This window comes from Pteropus medius, unplaced genomic scaffold (genome assembly GCF_902729225.1).
Source record: "Pteropus medius unplaced genomic scaffold, Ma_sr-lr_union100, whole genome shotgun sequence".
NCBI classification, from domain to species: domain Eukaryota; kingdom Metazoa; phylum Chordata; class Mammalia; order Chiroptera; family Pteropodidae; genus Pteropus; species Pteropus medius.
Window position 1 is genome coordinate 1,033,555 of NW_024344372.1, and position 7,859 is coordinate 1,041,413.

The window sequence follows — 7,859 nt, forward strand, 5'->3', positions numbered from 1 at the left end:
TTGTTACAGCAGCAGGCAATCCAACATCCTAAGTTTAAAGGAACTCTTACATACAGGGCTTGGTGCAGGAAAGAGTCATTATCTAGGTTTACGAACACAGCCAAGTGGGCAGGTATTCAAAACAAACCAGTGGTGAACTCAAAACCAAATCATAAACTCAAGCGTAGAGACTAGACTAAAATGGCGGCAGTGGAACAGCTGTGATTTGGTGAGCATATGAGTGTACAAGAAATACCACAAAGCACACTAGAGTTTAGGGTCCATGGAAATGAGGCTAATTCCAGAATGCAATGACCATAGGAATCTTTTGGTTCTGCTCACACGGGAGGAGCCCTTAAGCTGGACTGAACTTAGCCTTCAAAACCCCATTGATAGCTGAAAATAATATTTCTCTCCAAAGATGATATCATCAGGATATCCTGAGATACACACATTCACAGAGACATCACATACATTTATGCACATATGATCTGGAAACCTCCCAAATCATTTTAGGCTTTCATTCTCACTATTCAAATAGATTCAATGAATCACAGACACTCAGAACACCTTTTCTCAGACAGATATACACCCCTCTTGTCTCTACCTAGCTCGAAGACTGTTGGCATTGTCGTAGTTGCTCCCTCGTCATCCTAATGGCTCTCAAGAACTCTAAATTTGGGCCTGCTCTTTTCTTGTGAATATCATTAGCACCCAGAAAATGAATCCTATTAAGAATGGTGACCCAAATCTAATGGGCCAAGATGGAGAGAGAGCAAACACACAGTTCCTTTGCTGCTCCTGGTTCTTATCGCTTGTGTTTGGAAGAGCCTGAACTTCTGCCAATAGCTTTGGCACATCCCTTTGACAACTTTAAAGCAGGCACTTAGCAGGATTTTCATATCACTTTACTTCTCAGCCATACATCCCCTTGGCCTATACTTAAGCTCAAAAAATCCATGCCTGAAAAAATAAAAGTACTGTCCTTAAAATCCAAACTTATGTTCAGAAGTTACATAGGGCAGTGAGGAGACTAAATTGATACAGAGAGACATGGTGACTTCCAATTTCAGCCAAGCCAGTCATTTGGCATCAAAATATGCACCAGCTGTGAGTGTTTGGATCTTGATAAGTCAGAGGATGCTGGAAAGCTGACAAGATACTGCTGTGAAACTGTTTTCAACCCTTTAATGTCTGCTCTGCCTCCTTATTTTCATATTTTGTTTCCCATGTAAGTGTATAATATATAAATAAATGAATGCAAAATCCCATGAGTCTGTACACACGTCAGCACTGTGCATTTGCAAGGCGTTTGAGACAACCTAACTTTACCATTGGCCATGGTCATCCTTTCTCATCTGCCAGCCCGTTTTCTCTTAAATGGCTCTAGCAGTAATAACAACTAATCACTGTAATATATATACACCAGAAAAAGAGGAGAGGGGAGTGAATGAATTTGCAAGCTGAAGTTTCTCTATGACTTGATCTTCTTCTAGAAGTTGGTGAATTCTCCATGGATTTCAACAGGAAATTGGCCTGCTAAGGGATTATGGGTGATAAGGTCTTAAATGGGACTTATGAGCTACAGTTTCAAGTCCACTTTGCCCCTGTTCATTAGTGCTTATGAGGAAATAAAATACTTCTTTTAATTTTGCTTTTATTGCATTTTTTGTGAAAGAAAAAAATATTTCAATTTGTTGGAGACAAATACTTTTCCTCCTTATTATTTATTCATATGTATATTGAATCTCATAAACTCAAGCTGCCAAATTGTAACCTGCTGATGAGGGTGAATCTTCATGCTTTCCATCTATTCAACGGAGTCAACAAGATGCTCAGGCCTTGGCCTGTGTTTCCACAATCAAAAGCCAGGGGGTGCTGCACATACCAATTACCTGTGGTACTGTCTTTACTTCAAACACAGCCCAGGAAGAGAAAGAGGATAAAGCTTCAAGCACAACCAAGTAATCATGAGTACAAAAATTCTCCTCCCTCTCTCAAGCAGACCTTGTTAGAGATCAGAAATGATCTTTTTGTCTAGATGAGAAAATAATTTTCATTTCCAACTGCCCTTAATGTGATTTCACAGGAATTCCATGTTGGAAATGAAAGTCAGTAAAGACAAAGGTATTTTCTCAAGCAAAGTTTTCAAAGGACTTGAGTTTCTCGTCCAGGGCAGATTAATTGATTTATGGGCAAAATTACGCTGGCCATGCTAACAGGAAATATAAAGAAAGTAACTCGTGTTATGTCTTGGGCTCAAGCAATTTGCATTAAGTAAAAAAAGAAAAATCAGTTCCAGGATTATCTGTCAGCCAAAGCGCAGTTTTTAAATCATAAAACCAAGCCACAGATGCAAAGGTCACCCAACATAAAATTATGAGCATAACTAGGGGAAAAAAGCCCTTTATGTGTCAAGAACAGGAAGTGATTTTGTGTTTCTCTATAAAAATTTACAGTCAGCAGCTGAAGGCAGAAAAGGCAATAAATTATAACAATTAAATCCAAAGCAACTCGCTGTTTCCATTCAAGGTCACCGAGCTTGATACAAAAGTCACGGCACAATATCACAGAGCAAATAATGAGTAGGGTAAACAATATATATATATTCATATTTATATCTTACGTACAGGTCCTGTTAATGTCACTTATGAGACAGAAAAAAAGGACTGAGAAAAGATCATCTTTCTCAGTCTGCTATCCACTGGCAAAGGTGAGCAGACCCATAAACAAGCCCACACACTTCAAAAGGTGTTAAAGAATGGACTCATTTCACGCCCCCTCCATTTCCGGTTTCTCTCTCAATGGTACCTGCTACTATTCACAATAATACAACCCCCAGGATTTTGATGTCCTACTATGTTCTGGACACTGTTTGAAGTACTTTTCATTTGATATCTCAAACCATCCTAGGAAAAGCCTTATGAGTTAGAAGCATACCTTCATTTTATGTACACACACATGCATACAAAGCAGGTAGCCCTAGACACTATTTGAACTCAGGTCTGTCTGAGCTCAGGTTCTTATTCCCAAGACTCTTGGTCTTGTTAAACATGGTGGCAGTAGGTTCTTTCCCTGTGTCCTAATGGATAACTTAGAACCACTGAGTTTATAACTCGCAGATGGAATTATCTCTCTTGACATGATTTATAATGTTGATTATACAAATGCTTTGATTTCTCATCAAAGATCAAGGGGAAAGGGTCACGTGTTTATGTATAATTCTAATTATGTTATAAACTCTTTAAAAGCAGGCACTGCATTTTAGAAAGAACTCTTCCTCTCCCCAAGTTCCTGTCTCAGTCAGGACATTTCTGTTATCTTGGGAGCCTGTGAGAAACTTGCGATCCTTTACTCTAGGCTTACCATTGATCCTCCCCTCAAGGAAAGAGGAAGGGCATATCAGGTTATTAGTTATGGGGCAGAAGTTACTGAGCAAGCAAGAGGATCCTCTTATTCTCTTTCTAGGATTAAACTCTCTGGTGAGCAGACTAAGCAGGGCTTCCCTGTGGACTGTTAGGAAAAGGTGGAAGCCTGCTGTTCTCCGCCAGCTCTACCTGTGATAGACAGTGTGATGATTCATATTATGTGTCTACTTGGCCAGGCCACGGTAACAAGATATTTGGTCAAACATTATTCTAGATATTTCTGTAATGGTATTTTTTTAATGAAATTAAATCAGTGGACTGCGAGTAAAGCAAAATACTCTCCATAATGTGGGTGGGCCTCATCCAATCAGTTGAAAGCCTTAATAGAAGAAGACTAACCTCCCCAAAAGGACATGGAATTCTTTCAGCAGAGTACCTTTGAACTTAAACTTCAATCCCTCCCAATATCTATAGCCTATAGCCTACCATGCAGATTTTGGACTTGCCAAGCTTTCATGACTACATGAGCCAATTCCTTAAAATAAATCTCTTGACAGGCCATAGAATAAATAGATAGATAGATGATGATGATAGATGATAGATAGATAGATAGATAGATAGATAGATAGATAGATAGATAGATAGATAGATGATGATAGATAGATAGTAGATAAAAACAGATATATTTATCTAGATATATATTTATAACTATATTTCTGTATCTATCCATATCTCCATCCTGCTGTTTCTATTTTTCTGGATAACCCTGACTAATACAGGTATGGTAGGCAGCATCTAGCAAAAAGCTGATTCTCCTCACATTGGTTCCAATTATGAAAAAAAGCAGGCATAAGAAAGTAGATGCCTATAAAACCCCCATCAAATCCTGAATGATTTTATGTATCAGAGTACTTTGTACATAGTAGACCTCCAATAAATATTAATTGAGTGAATGAGTTTGTGTTAAAACATGACTGAACTTCTATTTTCAATGCCTCATGCCACATGAAATCCTAAAGAGCTGAGTTTATCTATCTTTTAAATAAAGGACTTGAAGTTATTGAATTTAAGGAAAACCTGACATTATGGTTTCATGCCATAAGAGAGGATTGCAGAGCTGACTAGAAGGTGCCAGTGAACCAATCCTCTCCCTGATATATGAATAATATACATTATTAGTTTTCTATCGCTGTGTAACAAATTACCACAAACTTGGTAGCTTAAAACAACGCCCATTTATTAGCTCACTGTTTTGTAGGTCAGAAGTCTGTACAGGCTCTCCTTAGGGCCTCACAAGGTCAAAATCAAGGTATTAATAATTGAAAAAATCAAATTGAGCTGGACTGGGCTCTTATCTGGAGACTCTGGGGGAACAATCTACGTCCAAGCTCCCTCAAGTTGCTGGCAGAATTTGGTTCCTTGCAGCTATAGAACTAAAGTCCCATTTTCTTTCTGGCCATTGGCCATGGACCACTCTCAGCTCTTAGAGGCCACTCTCAAATCCCTTCCAAACTATCCCTCCACATTTAAATCAGCAATAGTACATTGAATCCTTTCTCATTTTGGAATCTATTTCTTGCTACAAAATGGAAAAACTCTGCTTTTAAAGGGTTCACATGATTAGGCTGGGCCAACCTCCACAATTTCCTTACCTTAAGGTCAAATGCTAAGTAACCTTAATTACTTACATCTGCAAAATTCCTTTTGCCTTGCAACAATATAACCATGAGAGTAACACCAGAAGTGAAGGTCATGGAAGCTAGCTTAGAATTCTGCCTACCGCGAAGACTCGTGCACACTGTCAAAGAGAAATTATTCTGGCACTTGTTGAAGTGGTAAGAAGGCTTTATTCAAGATTAGTGCCATAAGGGAGAGTCTATTCCAATAAGGAAGAGAGACTAGGCTTACCTCACAATAAAGCAAAGACAGCTGGGGATTTAGAGCTGATGAGAAGAATGAATGGAAAATTACTAAGTGGAACTTGATTAGACATCAAAGGTAGGGTGATTCTTGCTAAACGAACAGCAGGACTCTTGCTAAAGGCAGGCCAAGGACTTAGATATAAGGTGTGGGGGATGAAGAGCTTGATCATACATAGAGAATAGGAAAAGAGGAGTTTGATTAAATATCAAAGGTGAGGGTATTCTAGATAAACTGGCTTAGCAAGATTCTTTGCTAAAACAGGGCTCAGCAGGCCAAGGTCAAGGTCTACTTGAGAAGAAGACTCAGAATAACCTGACTAAAGTTTGCTTAAGGAGGGAATCTTTGTCAAGACATCTATCTTACTAGCAGGTAGGCCTATCCAGGGTTCAACATGTAAGCACGTAAAATAAGTGGTTATCCATGTAATGATATTCAAGGAATTTCAATGAAATCCTTGCCAAAAGTATCTTCTCTCTCCAGATAACTACATGATACTCTCCAAGGGAAGGGAAGATGAAAGGGACAGAAAGGAGAAGTGAGTTATCACAGGTAAACTTTCTCTTGGCCACTACACCTAGAGACAAGCCTAGTCATTAGCTATGATGAATCAGTTTTATTGAGATTTTATGACAGCTCTCTGTTCTAGGGCCTTGACAAGGTTCTTTCTTATTTTTAATCAGCTAAGAGGTCTCATGCAAGTCAGCACAGTGCCGTGGACAGCATGGACACTTAAGTGTATTTTCATTACGAACTGTTCTTTAAATCAAAAAAAGTAAACACAAAGAAAAAACTTGAGAATACACATGTCAGCATCTTTATTAAATTATCAGAGTTCAAACTAATATTTTAGAGCTGTGATACAGAGAAAGAAATCGAGAACAGATTCAAATGTCTAGGGATACATTTCAGTGTGAGATATATCTCTTTCCTCTAAACTTAAAGCATTTCTATCTAACTATCTACCTTTCAGACATAAATATGGAAACTAAAAATGTCAGAGCTAGAAGAATGCTTAGAAATGATGTAGCTACACAAAGCCCTCAATACGCACACAAAGACACTTGACATAGTAGGGGTCTAAATCCCTCTATGTGGAAAATGACAATTTTTCAAGCCTGTTTGGGTTATTTCTAGAGAAATCCAGCTATAGAGCAGCTACGATCCCACATTAATCTATTTAGGCATGTGGAAGATGCTACGTATGTGACATAATTTCCCCATCCCCATGCTAGCCTCAATTCTTACTGCCGCCTAAACGAACGATGAGATTTGATGCCTCCATGATCTTGCTCATGCTGTCACCTAGGTCTGGAGAGGCTTATTTCGCCATTTTGACTCATTCTTTAAAACAAAGTTGAAATGTCATCTCCTTTCTGTATCTTACCTGGACCTGTCCCCCATGTCACCGCTATTTCCAGGCAGAAAACATGGTTTCCTCTATTTTATCATGTATCATATAATGTTAAGATTATTTCCTTAAACGTCTATCTCTTCCTCAAGGCCAGAGACTTTACCTTATTGAATGTATACTATTTTCACCTAACATAGTATCTGGTACAAAGAGCTTAAGAATTTGTTTGTGGAATTTAATTGATTTGGTTGGCTGTTTGGTTGGTCGGTCAGTCAGTCAGTTAGTTTGTGGGTTGGTTGATTGGTATTCAGGTAAATTTGCTAGATGATTGGTAGGCTGGTTCATTGATTGACTGATTGGTTTTCCTAGATGTAAGTAGATAATTCTTTGGTTCTATCCAAGAGGTGTAACCAAATAAGGCCACTTATCCATTGCTCATGATTCTGACAGGAATCATGATCATAATGTCTCAAGTAAGCTAGATCTGTATTCATATCCTGATCTCATCCCCTAATGTACTCTTAAGGCCATGCCACCCTGAACGTGCCCGATCTCATCTGATCTTAGAAGCTAAGCAGGGTCCGGCCTGGTTAGTACGTGGATAGGAGACCACCTAGGAATACCAGGTGCTATAGGTATAAAAACAACAACAACAACAAAAACGAAAAACTGTAGCCTCAGCTGAGTAGCTGGAAGTCACAGATTTAGCAAGACTGATATCAATAAAGTTTATCATTTTATTGAGGATCTAAAGTCCAGCTAAATTTGTAGATGCTGTTTAGGAACTGTCTCAAAATAACAATGGACTTTTATACACATAAATCATGTTTCATGGTATTCTTTAGTCACAGGAAGCCCTTCAAGTGTTAAATTTAGAAACACAGCTCCATTCCCACCGCTAGGGAGTGGTTACCCTTTGAATTTTTTGACTGCCAATACTTCTTTATTACTAAAATATATGCTTTCCCACAGTCAGAACCCAAGCCATGTAGCTGGTATTTTCATTCAATTCCAAGCTGAAAAAGCCACATAGATCCTGCTTGTCAATAGTCTACTGAATGAAAACAAAAAATTTCATATTGGTGCCTTTACTATAAGAAGTTCCTATATATACTGAAAACAACTTTAGAATGAGGCCTTTACTGTCAATTTGTATTACAAAAGAGAGATTCAGGTTTTCAATTACAGCCAGTGCTCTGGGCCCCCACATCATCACACACCATCACACGAGTGCTTAG

The 7,859-nt window shown here is 38.6% G+C and overlaps 1 pseudogene; it reads left to right on the top strand.

The window, feature by feature from the left end:
* Window positions 1–7,140: 7,140 nt before the first annotated feature.
* LOC120608692 (uncharacterized) lies at window positions 7,141–7,259 on the top strand (annotated as a pseudogene).
* Window positions 7,260–7,859: the final 600 nt, after the last annotated feature.